Below are 20,905 nucleotides of genomic sequence, written 5' to 3'. Positions count from 1 at the left end.
CATGTTCAAAGGCTTCAAAATGTTGTAAACGTTCTTGGAGCTGCTGGACTTGTCTCCTCAAGTTGTCCATTTTGATATCTCGCGGGTCTCTTTCTGGAGCTGCTAGGGGTTGGTTAGCCTGAGCACAACGACCACGAGCAGCCATAGAAATCAAGACTTGAGCAACCTTAGCTTTGATACCAATTTGATACCGGACAAAAATGGAGATAGAAAACAAGTACACAAATTCACACTCAAATGACAGATAGAAGTTCACCACCCAAGAGATAACACCAAAGGGATATAGAACATCAACATCCAAAGGATTATAACAAGGGATACAGAACTAGAACACTCAATACACTAAGGCTCACACCAAAGCGATACAGAGATACAAGGAGAACTCTCCTCTCAAAAGCCGAAGGCTGGTTTTTTAACACAATAGTCTAGTCTGACCTACACTTGTACACACAAGTATTATATAAGCTTAGAACATAAGCAAAGGATAAGCATCTAATGAAGTTAAACAAGTAATAATGACAGAAAACAATCATTAATTTGTGGGGCAGCAGACAAGGGGACAAACAGCCACCTTAATGCATATTCCCGAGAAGGCTAACCACTCTACTTCAAATGGTCATAACTTTTGGCATGCGACTCCAAATGATCTTAAACCTTTTTAGTTGGAAAGATAACATTCTAAACTTTGTTATGCCAAATACCCACTTAAATTAATAGGCAAATATTTGGTATGTTTTACTCGCAAGTGCACAAGAACAAACGATAGTATCGCAGACAAATATGAGATTATTCCCACGAGGATTGGTAAATTATGTTTATAAGTAATTTTCTATTTAATTAATATATAAAACTCAATTGTCACGATTGAATTAAAATAAAGAAATAAAATAAAAGATAAACTAAAACTAAAAAGGATTAGGGTTTTGATATCCACCACTAATCAGACTAATTAAAATAACAATATGCCAATGAGCCAATCATACCGGGTATATTTAATGTTTGCCAACCTAAAGACATGGGTGTATACTCCTTAAGCTATAGATTTCTCTAAGCAACGAATTAAGCATGAGTGTATACTCTAATTCTTTTCTTTCTTAAAGGATTTGGCATGAGTGTATACTAAGTTGTTCTTTAAGAAAGCATAAATCTGTGGAAATTGACAAACACATGAGGCCTAAGGCATAGGTGTATACTCCCGATTCCCCATGTTGATTAACCCAAGAACACGGTGTGGATTTCTTTTGTTACTCTTATTAAACCCAAGACTCGGTCATCCAAATTGATTTAATTAACTAGTCCATACTACATGCATATGTTGATCAGGCAAACATATATGAGGAATTCAATAAAACAGGAATTAATCAAGTTAAATACACCAAAATATAATTGTAGCAAACGCACCAATATTGAAATCCTAAAAGACATGATTAGGGCTTCAATCTAGCCCCAATTAAAATATAAACTTCATAACAAAAATAAAAGGTGGAAGAGAAGAAAAATTCAAACTCCTCTTGATCTAGCCTTCAGTTCCTTTTCAGAGCTTGTGCCTGTTTCTCCACACTTTTCCTAGAAGTTAAAATGCCTATTTATAGGCTTAACGAAATCCTAGAACCCCTAGTAAACCTAGAAAATTCGTAGGGTTTAGTCTTATTACAAGTGGGACTTGGAATACCCTAATATGGAAGGAAATGGAATTTTGGCCGCAGTTGACTTGCTCTTCACACACGGGTGCACTCGATCGCAGCTGTGTGTGCTCAATCGCATAATTGCGATGAATCTCTAGTGTTGGGCGCTCGATCGCTGGTGCAATCGAGGATGCTACTTGTGCGCACGAGGGCACGCCTTGCGCTCGTCTGATCCTTTTGCTTGTAGTGCGCTCGATCGCAGGTGCCCTGCGATCGATCGCACTACCAGAGCCTTCAGCTTTTCCCAAAACAAATTTGCTCTTTAAGCCCAATACTTCCAAATTTGCTTCCTTTTCTTCCAAAGGCCTGCAAAAAGACAGAAAATACAAAAAAGAAATAAAATGGCATAAACTAACAACACTAAGGAATTAACACATATAAGTTTAAGGGCTAAAATATGAATATTTTGGCACTTAACATATCCCCAAACTTACATATTGCTAGTCCCTTAGCAATACGATACTAAAAACTAAATGGAAAAAATAGAAAACAAAAAGATAAATTCATCTTTCGTGGGATGTACGATTGCATTTCGCATATGCAACAAGCATTTTAAACCCCTAGGAATTCCCTAGAGGACGAATGATGTGTCGTGAGGGTTTTTCAGAAATGTTACCCATAAACATCATGCACAAGTTCATGTTATCCCAAAAATTTAAGTATCACTCAAAACCATGATTTTCATTCATTAGCAAGCTTAAAAGATAAACTCCATCTTCACAATGAATTGAAATTTTAAAGTCTAATCACTTACAAAAGATAGGCTAAGGCATCACAAGTTTGAAACAGTGTAAAGTGAACTAGCACACAAATATGAAGCTTCCAATTATTTCTAATGTGCAATGTCTCAATATCTCAAAGTTCACTAAAATCCTCATTAGAATGAATAACTATGGCATAACTTTCTTCTTTTTTTTTTTTTTCTTTTTTTTTTTTTTTCTTCTTCTTGGTCAGGCTGTGCAATGTTTAGTTCCCTTAAACTTTCTAATTGACCCATGTAACGAGTGTTAAGTCAATGAGTCCCAATCCATATGGTTTTAAGGCATTAGGTGTAAAAGACCCCTAAGGACTTACTAACTCGAGTCAAAAATTCTACGAAATCAAACTAACCATGACATTAACCAAATCATAATTCTTCACATTTTGACGTGAAACTCAATGCTTTGAGGTAAGAAGTCCAGTTACTTAGTGAAAAGCTTATCAATGATCATTTTTCTTTTTTCTTTTTTTGATTATATTTTTTTTCCACACACACACACACACACATATATATATATGCACCAAAGTATCCATCTAATAGATCATCCAGATTCATCCAAGACTTAGAAACACACACATCAGACTTCATGTCATACCCCACAATCTATGTACTAATGTGCTTGTGTAGATCAGATCGAACATGTGAATTCTTAATTGTCCTAAGCAAGTAACCAAACTGAAAAACTCAATTATCAGATCATATGTTCAAAATTTTAAGTTTACCATTGAAATCAAATCACAATTCTTAAGATCAACAAAAATTTTAAGACAAACATGAACGTGCATATTTTCAAAAATATAGGGACAAAGTGTGTGTAAAGTGTCTCCCATACCCCCAAACTTAAATTACACATTGTCCCCAATGTGTCTATAACATGGAAAAAATTTGCCCGGGATATGGACGAAACTGTCTAGACTAGCATGGCTCATAGCACACCCCCAAACTTGAATTGAAGCACACTTGTCCCCAGGAGATGAGAAAACTGGTTGGACAAAGGTATGGCTCGTAGCATACCCCCAAACTTGAATGTAGGAACACTTGTTCTTAGAATAAATAAATGAAACTCCAACCAAATACCAGTCAAGTGCAACACATTGTTGTATAAAAATAAGCAAAGAATTTGAATTGGACAACAATAAAAATAAATAAATAAAACCTGGAAGGAGATCATGTACCCTAGCTTGATGGAAGACTCAAGTGCATAGAGCAAGCGTCATATGGAATGATGGCTAAATTCTGAGCTTGACGACCCTGAATAAAAAAAAAAAAAAAAAAGAAACCAATCAGATTTGAAATTTACAGCAGCTTCAGTACTACTGGATGGAGGTGCGCTCGATCACAGGGGACATGCGGTCGATCGCAGTGGTACGCTTGATTCCTCTAGTTCGGTGCTCTGTCGCATTGCTGTAGACTAGAAATACAACATCTTAGTACTGCTGTCTGGCAATGGTGCGGTCGATCGCTGAGGACTTGCGCTCGATCGCACTGCCACATGGTAGCTCAAAGTTGCAAACATAAAACAGAGAAAAATTAAAACCACAAAATAAATAAATAAATAAATAATAATAATAATAATAATAATAATAAAAAAAACTAACAGAATTTAAAAACAGAAACAGAAAACAAAAGGCAAAATAAAACAAAACAAAAAAAAATAAGAATGAAACATAAAAGCAAAATTGAAATCAGTAGCTTCAGCACTGCTGTCTGGCTGTGCACTCGATCGTAGTGTACTTGCGCTCGATCGCACAACTCCCCTTGATCCTCCTGGAATGGGCGCTCGAGCGTACTTTGACAAAGCATAAGCATATAGGGCTCACAGGCAGCAATGCGCTCGATCGAAGTGATACTACGCTCAATCGCACTGTAGCAAATTAAATCAGATTTGCGGACAGAACTAGAAACAAAAAAACAAAACATAAAAATTAAACAACAATAAACAAAAACAAAACAAAACAAAACAAAACAAAACAAAACAAAAACAAAAACAAACAAACAAACAAAATTAAAAACTAAACAAAATAGAGAGAAAAAAAAAAACTAAATTAAATTAAAGAAAAAAAATTTCTAAACATAATTTAACACAATCCCCGACAACGGCGCCAAAAACTTGTTGTGCCAAATACCCACCTAAATTAATAGGCAAATACTTGGTAGGTTTTACTCGCAAGTGCACAAGATCAAACAATAGTATAGCAGGCAAATACGAGATCATTCCCACGAGGATTGGTAAATTATGTTTATAAGTAATTTCCTATTTAATTAATATATAAAACTCAATTGTCACGATTGAGTTAAAATAAAGAAATAAAATAAAAGATAAACTAAAACTAAAAAGGATTAGGATTTTGATATCCACTACTAATCAGACTAATTAAGATAACAATATGCCAATGCGCTAATCATACCGATATATTTAATGTTTGCCAACCAAAGGGCATGGGTGTATATTCCTTAAGCTATAGATTTCCCTAAGTAACGAATTAGGCATAGGTGTATTCTCTAATTCTTTTCCTTTTTAAAGGATTTAGCATGGGCGTATACTAAGTTGTTCTTTAAGAAAGCATAAATCTGTGGAAATCGACAAACACATGAGGCCTAGGGCATGGGTGTATACTTCCGGTTCTCCATGTTGATTAACCCAAGAACCCGGTGTGGATTTCTTTTGTTACTCTTATTAAACCCAAGACTCGGTCATCCAAATTGATTTAATTAACTAGTTCATACGACATGCATATGTTGATCAGGCAAACACATATAAGGAATTCAATAAAATAGGAATTAATCAAGTTAAATACACCAAAATATAATTGTAGCAAATGCGCCAATATTGAAATTCTAAAAAGGCATGATTAGGGCTTCAATTTAGCCCAAATTAAAATATAAATTACATAACAAAAATAAAAGGTGGAAGAGAAGAAAAACCCAAACTCCTCTTGATCTAGCCTTCAGTTCCTTTCCAGAGCTTGTACCTCTTTCTCCACACACTTTTCCTAGAAGCTAAAATGTCTATTTATAGGCCTAAAGAAATCCAAGAACCCTTAGTAAATCTAAAAAATTCGTAGGGTTTAGTCCTATTACAAGTGGAACTTGGAATACCTTAATATGGAAGGAAAGAGAATTATGGCCGCAGCTGACTTGCTCCTCATGCACGGGTGCGCTCGATCGCATAACTGCGATCAATCTTTGGTGTTGGACGCTCGATTGCGGGTGCGATCGAGGATGCTGCTTGTGCGCACGAGCGCACGCCTTGTGCTTGTCTAATCCTTTTGCTTGTAGTGCGCTTGATCGCAGGGCACCTGCGATCGATCGCACTAACAGAGCCTCCAACTTTTCCCAAATTTTCTCTTTAAGCCCAATACTTCCAGATTTGCTTCATTTTCTTCCAATGGCCTACAAAAACACAAAAAATACAAAAATAAAATAAAATGGCATAAACTAACAACACTATGGAATTAACACATATAAGTTTAAGGGCTAAAATACAAATATTTTGGCACTTAACTAGCTTCAAGTTAGACCTAGACATGTGTTGAAAATGATGAAGTAATGGACGACTATGATGTTTTTGAACTCACTAGAACTCTCTAGACTGCATCAAGATTTCTTCAATATGGGCCTTGGCATTCTATTGGGCTTGTGGACTTATTTGGACTGAAGCTTGGAAAATTGTTAATGGACTCTTGTTGGACACACCTGTGTCATAATGTTCCCCAAATTACCAAAACATTGTCAATATCCACCCCAAGGCTAGCAAAAAGATAAAATACCTTATATATTTCTCAATAAGATAAAAATATTCCTATATATTTGAAGAAAAAAAAAATGAATTAATATTTTAAAAAATGAAAAAAAAAATTTTATTTTTTAAAACGAAAATTTTTATTTTTTTTTAAACAAGAATTTTTATTTTAAAACTTTATAAAATAAAAATAAAAACAAAAAAATTTCAACTTTTATTTTTAAAAAATTTAATTTTTTAATTTTTTAATTTTTTTCTTGTCAAAAGGAATTTTTTATTTTTTTATTTTTTTATTTTTATATTTGGCCACCCGTTGGATATTATTTTATTTTATTTTTTCAGTTTTAGGTTTTTTCTAGAAGTATTAGTGTTTTATTTTTTTATTTTTTTTTATTTTTTGTTTTACTAAGGGTAGTTTCGTTATTGGGAGAATGTTGACAATGTTTTGGTAGTTTTGAGAGGACATTGTTAGAATTGAAAGTTTGGTGGGAACATTGTCAATTAAGTGGTAGTTTGAAAGGGTATGTAGACTTTCCATTTTCTTTTAATACTGTAAATTTCTATTTTTCAAAAGAATATATAAAGAAAAAAGAAAAGTGTCGCATGAACCAAAGCATGCAACAAATGGAAAAACGCTTAATTTGTGTCAAATCATAAGAAATTTCCATATATAATTCTTGGCATGCTTTTTTATTTTTATTTTTTTCTAATTAAAAAAGGTAAGTAGGAGAGACCAATTGTAGTTATTTTACCTGGACTTAACCTTAGTAGCACTTGCCCACTGGGAGCCGCACATGAGGGGCTTAAACGACGGTTAATGTAGGCGATCTCTCAAGTCTAGCTAAGTCATAGCCTGACTTAGTTACATCAGAGCATCAGTGGGACTTAAGGCAGCTGATACTAATAGGATTGGAGATTTCCATTTAGAAAGTCAAACTCTCACCCTAGTCTTGGCCTGCTTATTCTGCCACCTATACGTATGTATTTTGTAGAAAATTTCTGTCCATTCCTTTTTACTTATATACATATATACATTTTATGGGAGTGGCCAATTTCATATTCTCCCATTGTCTCCTCTGTTTTAAAGATGAAAGATGTGGACTAAAAAAGAAATCAAAGGTAGAGCATCATTTAGATACCAAAGTGCATCTAACCATCACCATACTATATTTGGCTTGCGCAGTGCAAGTGTTGAGTCATTGTATGGACAAGCCACACATATTTCATTTAGATGCAACACATAGAGCGTCATGGTATATCAAGTAGTCTCTAGGACAAGGAATTTTCCTATCACCCACAAGCAACATTCAATTACACGCATTCTGTGATGCAAATTGGGCACGATACAAAGACACTCGATGCTTAGTTACTGTTACACAAACAAACGATAAAATGAAAATGCTCCTAAGGTGTGTTACAAAGTCACTTTCCATAAGAAAATATTTGCCCCCACCAAAATTGGTATGCAATTGGGTTACAACAAATTTTTCTATAGGATACAATGGAGCACTGAAACGTATATTGTTTTAACTGTGTTCTCCACAAACGAAATTAAAAAACCCGAAAGTACCCTTGGATTTTCTATCCCAATCAAAGACAAGAAAAAATATATATTCAAATTTTAAAATTCAGATAAGGATGTCATTCTTAAATATTTAAGAATCCTGTGTACAACACTCCAATGAATATGACTAGGGTTATTAGTATATCTACTCATTTTACCCATTGCATATGCAATGTTAGGTCTAGTGCATGTCATTGCATTCATCAAACAACCAATAATTGATCTACTACTCACTAGTATTTGCATACAATTTCATGCTAGCATCAAAAGGTGTACTCACAGGTTTACAATTGATAAGCGCCGAATGTTGCACATTCAAGCCCCTTAATTTGCATATGTTAATTCCTTAGCATTGTTATTTGTTTGATTTTTGTATTGTTTTTGTGTTTTCAGGTTATAAATAAAGATGCAATTAATTCCATTGATTTTGGGCTTAAAAGCACACGTTGAGATGATTAAGCGTAGCCAATCATAACAGAGGACTTATATGTTGTGGTTAAGTTTAATCAAATAAAGGAAGGGATTAATTCGGAATTTCTCAAATTGGAGTGAAAATCGGATTGGATTCAATTTTGGATTCTGCATATGTCTCGGTATTTTGGCCATAAGTTTCAGATCAAATATCCGATTGAGGTGATTCAAGCGGCACTGGAAAGCTAACTCAAATGTCTACAAATTACTGTGAAATAGCATTTTCCTAATTCGGAGCGCCACATTGCCAAAATCGCCCCGTAAGATAGGAACGCAATTCTGGGCGAATCCTATTCCGATTTGGACTTAGGTTTTCTTTATCCTAATTGGACTTGGACTTAAATCTCCGAAATTTATAGGATTACTAGGGCTTCTAGGACTCTCCTAAGCCCTATAAATAGGCCTCTAAGCATTGAGAAAAGACACACCGCTTCTAGAGCAAAAATTCAGTAAAATAGTCTGTGGAGCTTAGGAGATCATGAGCAGCTAAACCCAATTGTGGGGTATTGATGTAGCCCTTTCCAAGCACAATGGTTTGATTGTATTTAATTTCTAGTCTTTCAATTTATGCATGTTGATTGTATAACCCTGAGGATTGCTACAGTTGATTTCTGTTCTTCATATTAAATGCAGTTGTTCTTTAAATTCCAAATCAATATTAGTAGAATTCTTATCTTGTCTTAGAAATTATTTTACTATTATTGAACTCAAATCATTCTTATTTTCTGTGATCATAAGAATGATGGTTATACAATGGTATTTAATTGGCATGCAATCAATAGGGTTAGATAGACTATACCTAGGGAAGACGGATCGTACTACACCTTAGTTTAGTGTAATTTAGGTAGACGGTCTGTGCCAACCGAAGATGGGTTATGCTATTCCATTGATTGTATGAGATTATTTTCTTGTTAAAATTATAACATGCATAGAATAAATTACTAGAGTTAATTATGATTAACCATTGATGTGCGGATCGTGGTGAAGTCAATACCCTACTCTCTCTTTCATAGATTTACTCCCTTTTATTTCCGTTTATTTTATGCACTTTAAATTCTCACAACCAATTCACTCTCTTTTAATTAAGTTAATTTTGATCTTTTGATTTTGATAATTAAACCCCTGCAGTCCTTGAGGTTCGACACCCTCAATATAGCCCTATCCTACGGGATTCGTTCTATTGCGAGTGGTAATTTTATTATTGATATTTTTGGTCACAAAAACACCACATCAATTTTTGGCGCCGTTGCCGGGGACTGCTTAACGGTTTTATTGTCAAATTTTAGAGATTAACTTTAGCTTAATAAATTATTTTCCTGTTTTAAGTTGCTAAATTGTTTTGCGTTGATTTTATTCTTTTTCAGAAACTGCAAACAGGTCCGTAAGCTGCCTTCTCTATGACTGCGATCGAACGCACCCTACCGTGCAATCGAGCGCACTTGCGGCATTCTGCATCCAGACCCTAAGTGCACACTAAGGCCGTTTGTGAGCTTGTTTGTTTTCTGTTTTAGCTTAATTTTTTTTTTCTGTTTTCTTTTAAATTTCTGTGTAGTTTATGCTAGGTCGTCGTTCTTTATCTTTTCCATTAATTTCTTGCGACCTTGAAATTGAACGCACTCTTAGACGAATTAGATCCCAAAAGAACTCTAATTTGCTAGAAGAGCGTTCCACTGAGACCATGGGGGACGGTAACCACGTAGCATTGCAAGATCATTATCTTCCTACCACTTACACTACTCCCACATGTCTTCGGTTGCCGGAAATTACGGCAACCCATTATGAAATTAAGCCTAGCACTATACGCAGTTTACCCTCCTTTTTAAGGCTTAGCACTGAAAATCCTTATGAATTCCTAGGTGATTTCGAATCAATCTGCGAGACCACTAAAATGAATGGATTCACTGAGGATGCCCTAAGGATGCGTCTTTTTCCTTTCTCCCTCAAGGAAAAAGCCAAACATTGGTTCCAGTCCTTAACACCCAATTTTATCACTTCTTAGGCTTAATTGCAACAAGAATTTCTTAAGAAGTACTTTCCCATAGGCATGACCAATGATACTAGGAGAGCCATTACTACATTCTCCCAGTACGAGGGAGAGGATTTCCATGAGACTTGGGATAGGTTACAGACCTTGCTTAGATCATGTCCACACCACGCTGTCCCAAAATGGCAGCTAGTGCAGTGTTTTTATGATGGCCTGACCGAGTCCAATAGAAAAATGGTAGATGCATCCTGTGAGGGGACATTCATGTTGAAAAGTGAAGATGAAGCATGGTCTATGTTTGAAAACTTAAGTAACAATTCTCTTCAGCAGGTTTCCGCAAGACGAAGGGCACCAGCACCTAAGGCACCCAAGACGGAGAGTTTGTATGAAGCCGGCCATTCTCCAAACATGGCCAACCAAGTAGTCGAGGCTATCACCAAGAAGTTGGATCAAGTTCTGTTGACTGCTGGTTTTGCTCCTAATACTGCTCACACACACACTGAAGCATGTTCATTCTGTTCCAGTCCTATGCATCATGTCAATAACTGCCCTGTTACTGGAAATTATACTGACATTTCTAATGAGCAAGTTAATGCAACTTTCTCCAGGCCGGGTAATGATCCGTACTCCAATACCTACAACCCCGGGTGGCGAAATCATCCAAATTTCTCATGGAAGAATTCAAGCAACTCATCCTCAAGGCCACACAATCACTCTCAATCCAACAGGCAGCCCTACCAACCTCAGTCCACTTATCGGCCTCCACAGCAGCACTACCAAGCTCCCTCCGAGTCTAATTTTGAGGATCGGATTGTAAAAGCAGTAACTGAGCTGACCAGCGAGATCAAGCAGTCAATTAAATCTCAAGAGGAAATAGTCAACTCACATTCTCAATCCATTGCCAAGCTAGAAGCTCAAGTTGGACAACTTGCCAACACCATCAACAAAAGAGATGAAGGAAAGCTTCCAAGTCAGCCAGTGGTAAACCCTAAGGGGCACTATATGGTCGATGAGGGCACTTCATACCATCAGCAAGTTCAAGCCATCACTACCTTAAGAAGCGGCAAAATAGTTAACAATCATGTGGAGGAGAAGAAAGATGAACACAAGGAGGTTGCACAGAATTTGCAGAATGATAAAAGCAAGCCAGTAAGCAATGAGGCTTTGTCATCAGCAGCATCCACTCCAGAGATCCCCTATGAGCCACCAGCCCCCTTCCCAGAACGTCTCAAGGCACCTTCTCACTTTGGGAAACAAGGCGAGAAAATACAAGGAATGATGGAGATGTTCAAACAGGTAAAGATCAATCTTCCCCTTCTTGATGCCATTGCACAAGTACCTGCCTATGCCAAGTTCCTCAAGGACTTGTGTACTCAAAAGCGGAAGACCAGAAACCACATCCCCAAGAAAGTTCTTCTGACTGAGCAAGTAAGTTCTCTGATTAAACACAACACCCCTCCAAAGTTCAAGGACCCCGGGGCTCCTACAATTTCATGCATCATCGGAAAAAGAGAGATTGATAACGCACTCTTAGATTTGGGAGCTGGAGTGAATTTACTTCCCTATTCAGTATATCAGCAGTTGGGCCTTGGGGAGCTGAAGCCCACCATAGTGATTCTGCAACTAGCTGATCGGTCAATCAAGAAGCCTAGAGGGATTGTAGAAGATGTGATCATCCAAGTGGATAAATTTTTCTTCCCAGTCGACTTTATCGTGCTGGATACCGAGCCTGTGCCCAATCCTGAGAAGCTGGTTCCTGTCATCCTTGGGCGTCCATTCTTAGCCACAGCAAATGCATGCATCAACTGTCGAACTGGAGTCATGGAAATCTCATTTGGCAATATGAAAGTTCGGTTGAATATCTTTACTGCGTTTCAGCATGCTCCTGATCAGAGTGAGTGTTTCTTTTTGGACAACATTGAAGAATATATAGAAGACTCACTACCCAGTCTCCTGACAAAGGACCCTGTAGAAGCTTGCCTGAATTATTTCAACTTTGAAGAATTCAACACCGACCAGTACATTCAAGAGGTCCATGAATTGTTAGAAACAGCCGCCAGTGCAGATTTCCATCCATGGAGAGTAGTAAAGGAGCCCTTACCTGTGACATCAAGCACTCCTCCTGTTCCATCCCTACTGTCTCCACCGAAGCTTGAGTTGAAGCCCCTGCTAGAAAAGCTCAAATACGCATTTCTAGGGTCCAACAACACCCTGCCGGTCATCATTGCTTCCGACTTACAAAAAGACCAAGAAGACAGTCTGCTCGCAGTGTTAAAAGAATATAAAGAGGCTATTGGTTGGACCGTGGCAGATTTGAAAGGCATTGACCCCTCCATCTGTATGCACCGGATCCATTTGGAAGAAGATGCTCGACCCTCCCGTCAGGCACAGCGCCGGTTGAATCCCAACATGAAGGAGATAGTAATGAAAGAGGTCGTCAAGTTACTTGATGCAGGCATCATCTACCCCATCTCAGATAGCAAATGGGTGAGCCCCACTCAAGTGGTTCCAAAGAAATCAGGCATCACCGTTGTTGAGAATTCTGCTGGCGAATTGGTGCCACAGCGCACAACCACGGGGTGGCGTGTCTGCATTGACTACCGGAAGCTCAATTCTCATACCCGAAAGGATCACTTCCCGCTCCCATTCATTGATCAAATTTTGGAGCGTCTTGCTGGCCAGAGCTACTATTGCTTCTTAGATGGCTATTCCGGGTATAATCAGGTAGCAGTTGATCCCCAAGACCAAGAGAAGACGATGTTCACATGTCCATTCGGCACCTTTGCTTACCGACGCATGCCCTTCGGCCTATGCAATGCACCTGCCACATTCTAGAGATGTATGATGTCTATATTCTCCGACATGGTGGAAAAATTTTTGGAGGTATTTATGGATGACTTTTCTGTTTTTGGATCTTCTTTTGATAAATGCCTCCATAATCTGTCACTTGTGCTTCAACGTTGCAAAGAAACTAACTTGATTTTGAGCTGAGAGAAAAGCCACTTCATGGTCCAGGAAGGTATAGTTTTGGGCCATATAGTGTCCAAACGAGGTATTGAGGTGGACCGGGCCAAAGTTGAGTTCATTGAAAATTTACCACCACCCATTTCAGTGAAGCAGATCCGTTCTTTCCTAGGGCATGCCGGCTTCTATCGTCGTTTCATCAAAGATTTCAGCAAAATTTCAAGGCCCTTATGTCACTTGCTTGCTAAGGACACCCCTTTTCACTTTGATGAAGCCTGTCACCAGGCATTCAAGCAGCTCCGGTCCCTATTATCCTCTGCTCCCATCATGCAGCCGCCTAACTGGTCATTGCCCTTTGAGATCATGTGTGATGCATCTGATTATGCTGTGGGTGCAGTTTTGGGACAACGGGTAGGCAAGCTTCCTCATGTCATTTATTATGCTAGCAAGACGTTGATAGATGCTCAAGTCAATTACACAACCACTGAGAAAGAATTGCTAGCTGTGGTATTTGCTCTGGATAAATTCCGCTCATATCTTCTGGGATCAAAGGTTATAATTTTTTCTGATCATGCTGCTCTACGACACCTGCTGGCCAAGAAGGAAACAAAGCCTCGGTTGATCCGCTGGATTCTACTTCTACAAGAGTTTGACATTGAGATTCGAGACAAGAAGGGTACTGAAAATGTTGTTGCTGACCATTTGTCACGGATTTCATTTGCGACACCCCAGCCAGTTCCAGTTCATGACTCGTTCCCAGATGAGCAACTCTTAGAAATCACCCCGAGAAATCCGCCGTGGTATGCCGATATTGTCAATTATCTAGCAACAGGTCGGATTCCCTCTCAGTGGTCTAAGCAAGATAAGGACCGCTTCTTCAAGCAAGTCCGATTCTATTATTGGGAAGATCCAAAGTTGTTCAAGTATTGTGCTGACCAGATCATCCGACGATGTGTTCCTCAGAGTGAATTTTCCAGCATTCTTACCTTTTGTCATTCTCTAGCTTGTGGGGGACATTTCAGTGCTAAGAAGACAGCAGCCAAGGTTCTACAATGCGGATTCACATGGCCCACCTTGTTCAAAGATGCCTATGACTTCTGCCGAGCTTGTGAGAGATGTCAGCGCCTAGGAGCTCTGTCTCGGAGGGACATGATGCCATTGAACCCCATCCTTATTGTCGAGATTTTTTATGTCTGGGGTATCGACTTCATGGGACCCTTCCCACCATCTTGTGGACTTGAATATATTTTGGTAGGAGTGGATTATGTCTCTAAATGGGTCAAAGCTATCGCCACAAAAACCAATGATCACAAGGTTGTAGTGAAGTTCCTCCAAGCCAACATTTTTAGCAGATTTGGTACCCCTCGGGCTATCATCAGTGATGGAGGTAGACACTTTTGCAACCGGTTTTTCAAGGCCTTGCTTCTCAAGTATTCTGTCACACATAAGGTCGCCACTCCTTACCATCCTCAAACAAGTGGCCAAGTGGAAGTGTCTAACCGAGAGATTAAGCATATTCTGGAGAAAACGGTTAGGCCGGACCGCAAGGATTGGTCCTTGCGCCTCAATGATGCATTATGGGCCTACCGCACAGCTTACAAAACCCCCATTGGAATGTCTCCCTATCGGCTGGTTTATGGCAAGGCGTGTCACCTCCCTGTGGAATTAGAACACAAGGCTATGTGGGCCATCAAGCAGTTCAATTTCGACATGCAAGCTGCCGGTCCGCACCGGAAACTTCAGTTGACAGAATTGGAGGAGCTGCGGCGAGATGCCTATGATAGTGCTTGCCTTTATAAGGAGCGGACTAAGGCTTTTCATGACAAACATATCTTGCCTAAGCAATTTGTTCGGGATCAGAAAGTATGGCTCTTCAATTCCAGACTCCGGCTTTTCCCTGGGAAGCTCCGTTCAAGATGGGACGGCCCCTTCATAGTCACCTCAGTGTCACCCCATGGAGCCGTTGAATTGCGGGACCCAAAGGATGGCACTCTATTCAAGGTCAACGGTCAAAGGTTGAAGCCTTGCATCCAGAACCTCGAGCCAGGTACAGACGTGGAATCCGTCGATTTGACGGATCCCGTCTATCTTTGTGATTAAGGCACTGACACCCTGGGCTTGAGCGCACCCACTGTGCACGCGATCCCAGTACACGGGCCTGCGCTCGAGCCCACCCTGCGTGGGATCGAGCGCAGCCGCTCTCAACCAAGCACACACATGCACGCGTACGCTCACGCGCACCTTCAATGCCGCTCGAGCGTACCCCTGCACTCCACTCCATCCTCTGCACGAGTGCGATCGTGCGCACACTAGTGCCGCTCGAGTGCACTCGTCCAGAGACCTCACGTGACCTTTTTAGGTCACGAAATCCCCTCTTTCTCCCCCACGTTCCCCCTCTCCGACCACTTTAACCACCCCCATTTCCCATTCTTCCCAATACCCCACCGCCCCAGTTTTCTCCATTTTTTTTTGTAGAAATCAGTAGTCCGTGGGTCCACGTACTGCTCTGTGTTGGTTTTTTCGTTGTTTGCAAGGGGTTGGGGAGCCTAGTAAGGTGGTTCTTCACCACCTCAATTTTGTGGTGCACACCAAGTGTTCGAGCAATTGCCTCAACGAAGCCCAACCATTGAGCCACCTCCAGCAGCGCCGGTCGATAACATGGGAGCACCAGCTACAGTCACTCTGACCATGTCACAATATGAGTCCTTACATAAAGAATTGCAAGACCTCCGCGCTGAGCTTGCAAACCAGAGAGCGGAAGAAAGGCGCCAGGCAGAGGAACGATTTGCAGCGCAGCAAGAACTGCTGCGTGCCATTGTAGCTCGGCTGCCACCTGCTCCAGGGGCATCGTCTTCTGCGCCACAGTAACAGGTTTGGTGTTTCTTTTTCCCCTGCATTGTTTTATTGTTATTTTCCACACACTGAGGACATTGTGCACTCTAAGTTGGGGGGTGTGGGCATATAAATGATAGTTCTGAGCATGCAATTGATTTTCCTATTGTGGTTTGAAATTCATTTATGGGCTTAATATGACGAATACATGATCACGTGATTAAGAAATTAAAACTGGGTTACTCTCATTGGCAGCATGAAATATTACTTGTTTCAATTTAATTTTCACAAGCACACTTGCATATAGTCTGTGGGGTATAAAATCTGGAATCAAGAATGTTTGGTTTTAATATTCGGAATGTAGTTGGGTAACTTATTGGGAAAACAACTTTGGCATAAAGTATAAAAAAAAAAAATAATAAAATAAATAAATAAATAAATAAAAATGATCATTTTAAACTTTCCACCAAGTAACCGGACCTCTTGCCTCACTAAGCAGTGAGTGTTTGCGTCAAAAAGTGAAAAGTTTGGATTGGTTGGTAGCTTAGCTTTGTAGCCTTTTTGACCCGAGTTAGTAAGTCCTTAGGGGTGTTTTTACACCTAATGCCCTAAAACCATCTGGTTTGGGAGTCATTGGCCTAACACTCGATAAATTGGTCAATCAGATAGCTTAAGGGAGCTAAGTAAAAAAAAAAAAACAAAAAAAACAAAAACAAAAAAAAAAACAAAAAGTTGCCTTGGTTGTTTGTCCGATGGGGAGTCCAATAAATTTTGAGTATTGATCCATGCATGATTGAGATTAGTTTTGAAATCCCTTGATTATGTGTTGAGTTCACATACACTAATTGAATTTTGTAATATCTCATAATTGCCATGATTGGAGCTAAGTTGTGATTGCCTGAAATTGTGAAGATAGTGTTTGTTTTATTAAGCCTGCTAATGACTGAAAACCATGATGGTCATGAGATTGCATTCTTAGAAATTACATGGTTAGAAAATGTTTGTGGGTATCATTCCTAGAAAACCCTCACGAGACTTCACTCGTCCTCTAGGGAACTCCTAGGAGTTTAAAAGGCTTGTTGCATATGCTAAATGCAACCGTACGTCCCACGAAAGCTGGACTTATCTTTTTTGTTTTTCAGTTTATTTTCTGTTATATATTGCTAAGGGACTAGCAATATGTAAGTTGGGGGGTGTGATAAGCGCCGAATGTTGCACATTCAAGCCCCTTAATTTGCATATGTTAATTCCTTAGCATTGTTATTTGTTTGATTTTTGTTTTGTTTTTGTGTTTTCAGGTTATAAATAAAGATGCAATTAATTCCATTGATTTTGGGCTTAAAAGCACACGTTGAGATGATTAAGCGTAGCCAATCATAACAGAGGACTTATATGTTGTGGTTAAGTTTAATCAAATAAAGGAAGGGATTAATTCGGAATTTCTCAAATTGGAGTCAAAATCGGATTGGATTCAATTTTGGATTCTGCATACGTCTCGGTATTTTGGCCATAACTTTCAGCTCAAATATCCGATTGAGGTGATTCAAGCGGCACTGGAAAGCTAACTCAAATTTCTACAAATCACTGTGAAATAGCATTTTCCTAATTCGGAGTGTCGCATTGCCAAAATCTCCCCGCAAGATAGGAACGCAATTCTGGGCGAATCCTATTCCGATTTGGACTTAGGTTTTCTTTATCCTAATTGGACTTGGACTTAAATCTCCGAAATTTATAGGATTACTAGGGCTTGTAGGACTCTCCTAAGCCCTATAAATAGGCCTCTAAGCATTGAGAAAAGACACACCGCTTCTAGAGCAAAAATTCAGTAAAATAGTCTGTGGAGCTTAGGAGATCATGAGCAGCTAAACCCAATTGTGGGGTATTGATGTAGCCCTTTCCAAGCACAATGGTTTGATTGTATTTAATTTCTAGTCTTTCAATTTATGCATGTTGATTGTATAACCCTGAGGATTACTACAGTTGATTTCTGTTCTTCATATTAAATGCAGTTGTTCTTTAAATTCCAAATCAATATTAGTAGAATTCTTATCTTGTCTTAGAAATTATTTTACTATTATTGAACTCAAATCATTCTTATTTTCTGTGATCATAAGAATGATGGTTATACAATGGTATTTAATTGGCATGCAATCAATAGGGTTAGATAGACCATACCTAGGAAAGACGGATCGTACTACACCTTAGTTTAGTGTAATTTAGGTAGACGGACTGTGCTAACCGAAGATGGGTTATGCTATTCCATTGATTGTATGAGATTATTTTCTTGTTAAAATTATAACATGCATAGAATGAATTACTAGAGTTAATTATGGTTAACCATTGATGTACGGATCGTGGTGAAGTCAATACCCTACTCTCTCTTTCATAGATTTACTCCCTTTTATTTCCGTTTATTTTATGCACTTTAAATTCTCACAACCAATTCACTCTCTTTTAATTAAGTTAATTTTGATCTTTTGATTTTGATAATTAAATCCCTGCAGTCTTTGAGGTTCGACACCCTCAATATAGCCCTATCCTACGGGATTCGTTCTATTGCGAGTGGTAATTTTATTATTGATATTTTTTGTCACAAAAACACCACATCAACAATCAAATTGATTAAACCTTTTAAGAACCTTTTCAACATAATGTGACTGATTAAGAATTAATCCATTCTCATTTCTTATAATTCTAATATCAAGAATTACATCAGCAATACCCAAGTCTTTCATGTCAAAGCTGGAAGACAAGAATATCTTGGTATTTTCAATGCTCTCACAATCAGTCCCAAAAATCAACTTGTCATCAACGTATAAACATATAATGACCCCTTGATTTTTATATAACTTACTATATACACACTTATCAGAATCATGGATTTTAAATCCATTTGCAATCACAACTTTATCAAACTTTTCATGCCACTGTTTGGGAGCTTGTTTAAGACCATAGAGGGATATAACCAATTTACAAACTTTTCGTTCTTGATTAGGCAAAACAAATCCCTCAGGTTGATGCATATAAATCTCTTCTTCTAGCTCACCATTTAAAAATGCAGTTTTAACATCCATTTGATGAATTTCAAAATTATAAATGGATGCTAATGCAATCAATGTTCTAATGGTAGCAATCGTAGCAACATGAGCATAAGTATCAAAATAATCCAAACCTTTTTTTTTTTTGTTTAAAACCTTTAGCTACTAACCTTGCTTTGAATTTTTCTATGGTTTCATCTACCTTCAATTTTCTCTTAAAAATCCATTTACAACCAATAGGTATGGAACTAGGGGGTAAATCTACTAGTATCCTCCCATTAAAGAATCTGAAAGAACAATGAGGATCATGTTCTACCCCTAAATTTCCAAATAAATAAAATATGGAACTAAGCCATTCATCAAACACATAACATGCACAACGAAATTAAAGCAACCTTAAATGCAAAGCAACTTATATAAGGAAAATAAATAGCTATGCTTAAGATTAAATCAACACAACAATAAAGAACATCCGCACAACCACAACACAAGATTTGTTGACGAAGTGGAAAACCCTTTGAACCCATCAAAGGGAAAACCCATTTCGGGGCAGCCAAACCCAGAAAATCACTATATGAAGATTCACAGTTACAGAATAGATGATATCCATACCCTTGAGCACCTCTAAACTTAGTAAGAACGACAAACCTCCCAGCTTGTCTCTATCGTGACCACCTTCATCCAGCGCATCTCCTTACCGACCATTTTGTTAGACTTATTTGCGGTTGAGTGATGTGTATGGTGTGGTTTGAAATCAAAAACAAAAACTCCAAATGGTGAAAAGCTTCAAGCTTTTTAGGAACTCCACTTGGTGCAAAAGTGGTGAAGCATGGAAAAAGGCTTGACAACCATCAAGAGGGGGAAAGCAAAGATGGCTTCCAACCTAATCCCTCTTGGATCAACATAAAGAGATAATCCACCTTCTCTGGAGACTCTCCCTTATTATTTTCGTTCTTGGAGGTCTAACCTTCTCAAATGGGCCTCATTTTCTTTATATACAAAGAGAAATGGCAAACTTGTCATAAAGCTGAAAAGTCATTTGGAGAGCCAAAACTAGTCTGGGTATTTTGGACATAAATTCTTCATCCGAGCTCCAAATGATGTACACTCAACCTCTCTAGAAAGCTATTTCCCAGATATACAACTTTACCTCGAATGAGTATCTTCAAATTCAGACGTTTGCCAAGTCAAAAATGGTTCTAAACTTTCTGCAGAAATTAGCTGTGTCCTAACGAGATTCAAACCCATTATGATGGGAATTTGGAAGTGACTCCCTGTTTTCTCATCACGTATCCCATTATGACGCCCAAATGACCTAATCACTTCCAAGTAATGCCCAATGGATGTCCGGGTGATGTCCAAGTACTGAAACAATGTAGAACACTTTTGTAAACACATCCAATGCTTTTTCAAGAGCAATGGGAAGATAAATCAAGGAAGAAAACCAAGATACCATGGAAACTATACCTCACGTCTTGACGTGCATCCAATGGAGACAAAATCCTTTTTCTCGTCTTAACGGGAAATGAACTGGTTCATGACGTGGAGAGTAAAATCAACTCAGCCTTGTTATGAGTTCGTCTTGACGAGGCATCTAACGAGGAACCAGGGAGTTCCTTCTATAGTTCCGTCACATTTCCGTCCTGACACCTATCTGACGAGAAAGCCAAGAGCTCTTCACTGTGTCCCATCATAAGCCCGTCTTGACGTGCCATATGACACATAGGCTGAGGCAATTCTCGAAGTCCCGTCACGAGCCTGTTATGACGCCCCATCTGAATTGAAGATAGGGAGCACTACCAAACATCCAATCACCCCAACGCTTGAGGAAGAATGAAAAATTACAAATATCATTAAATAAGGCC

General features: G+C 38.7%; 1 pseudogene; it reads left to right on the top strand.

Annotated features, from left to right (window-relative positions):
* Positions 1 to 11,208: 11,208 nt before the first annotated feature.
* The window catches only part of LOC132187886 (uncharacterized), a 43,440-nt pseudogene continuing 33,743 nt past the window's right edge, over positions 11,209 to 20,905 (top strand).

The sequence above is a fragment of the Corylus avellana genome, chromosome ca7, assembly GCF_901000735.1.
Source record: "Corylus avellana chromosome ca7, CavTom2PMs-1.0".
In the NCBI taxonomy this organism is placed as follows: domain Eukaryota; kingdom Viridiplantae; phylum Streptophyta; class Magnoliopsida; order Fagales; family Betulaceae; genus Corylus; species Corylus avellana.
Note: the sequence above shows the minus strand (reverse complement) of the source record. Positions and strands in the feature narration are given on the sequence as shown.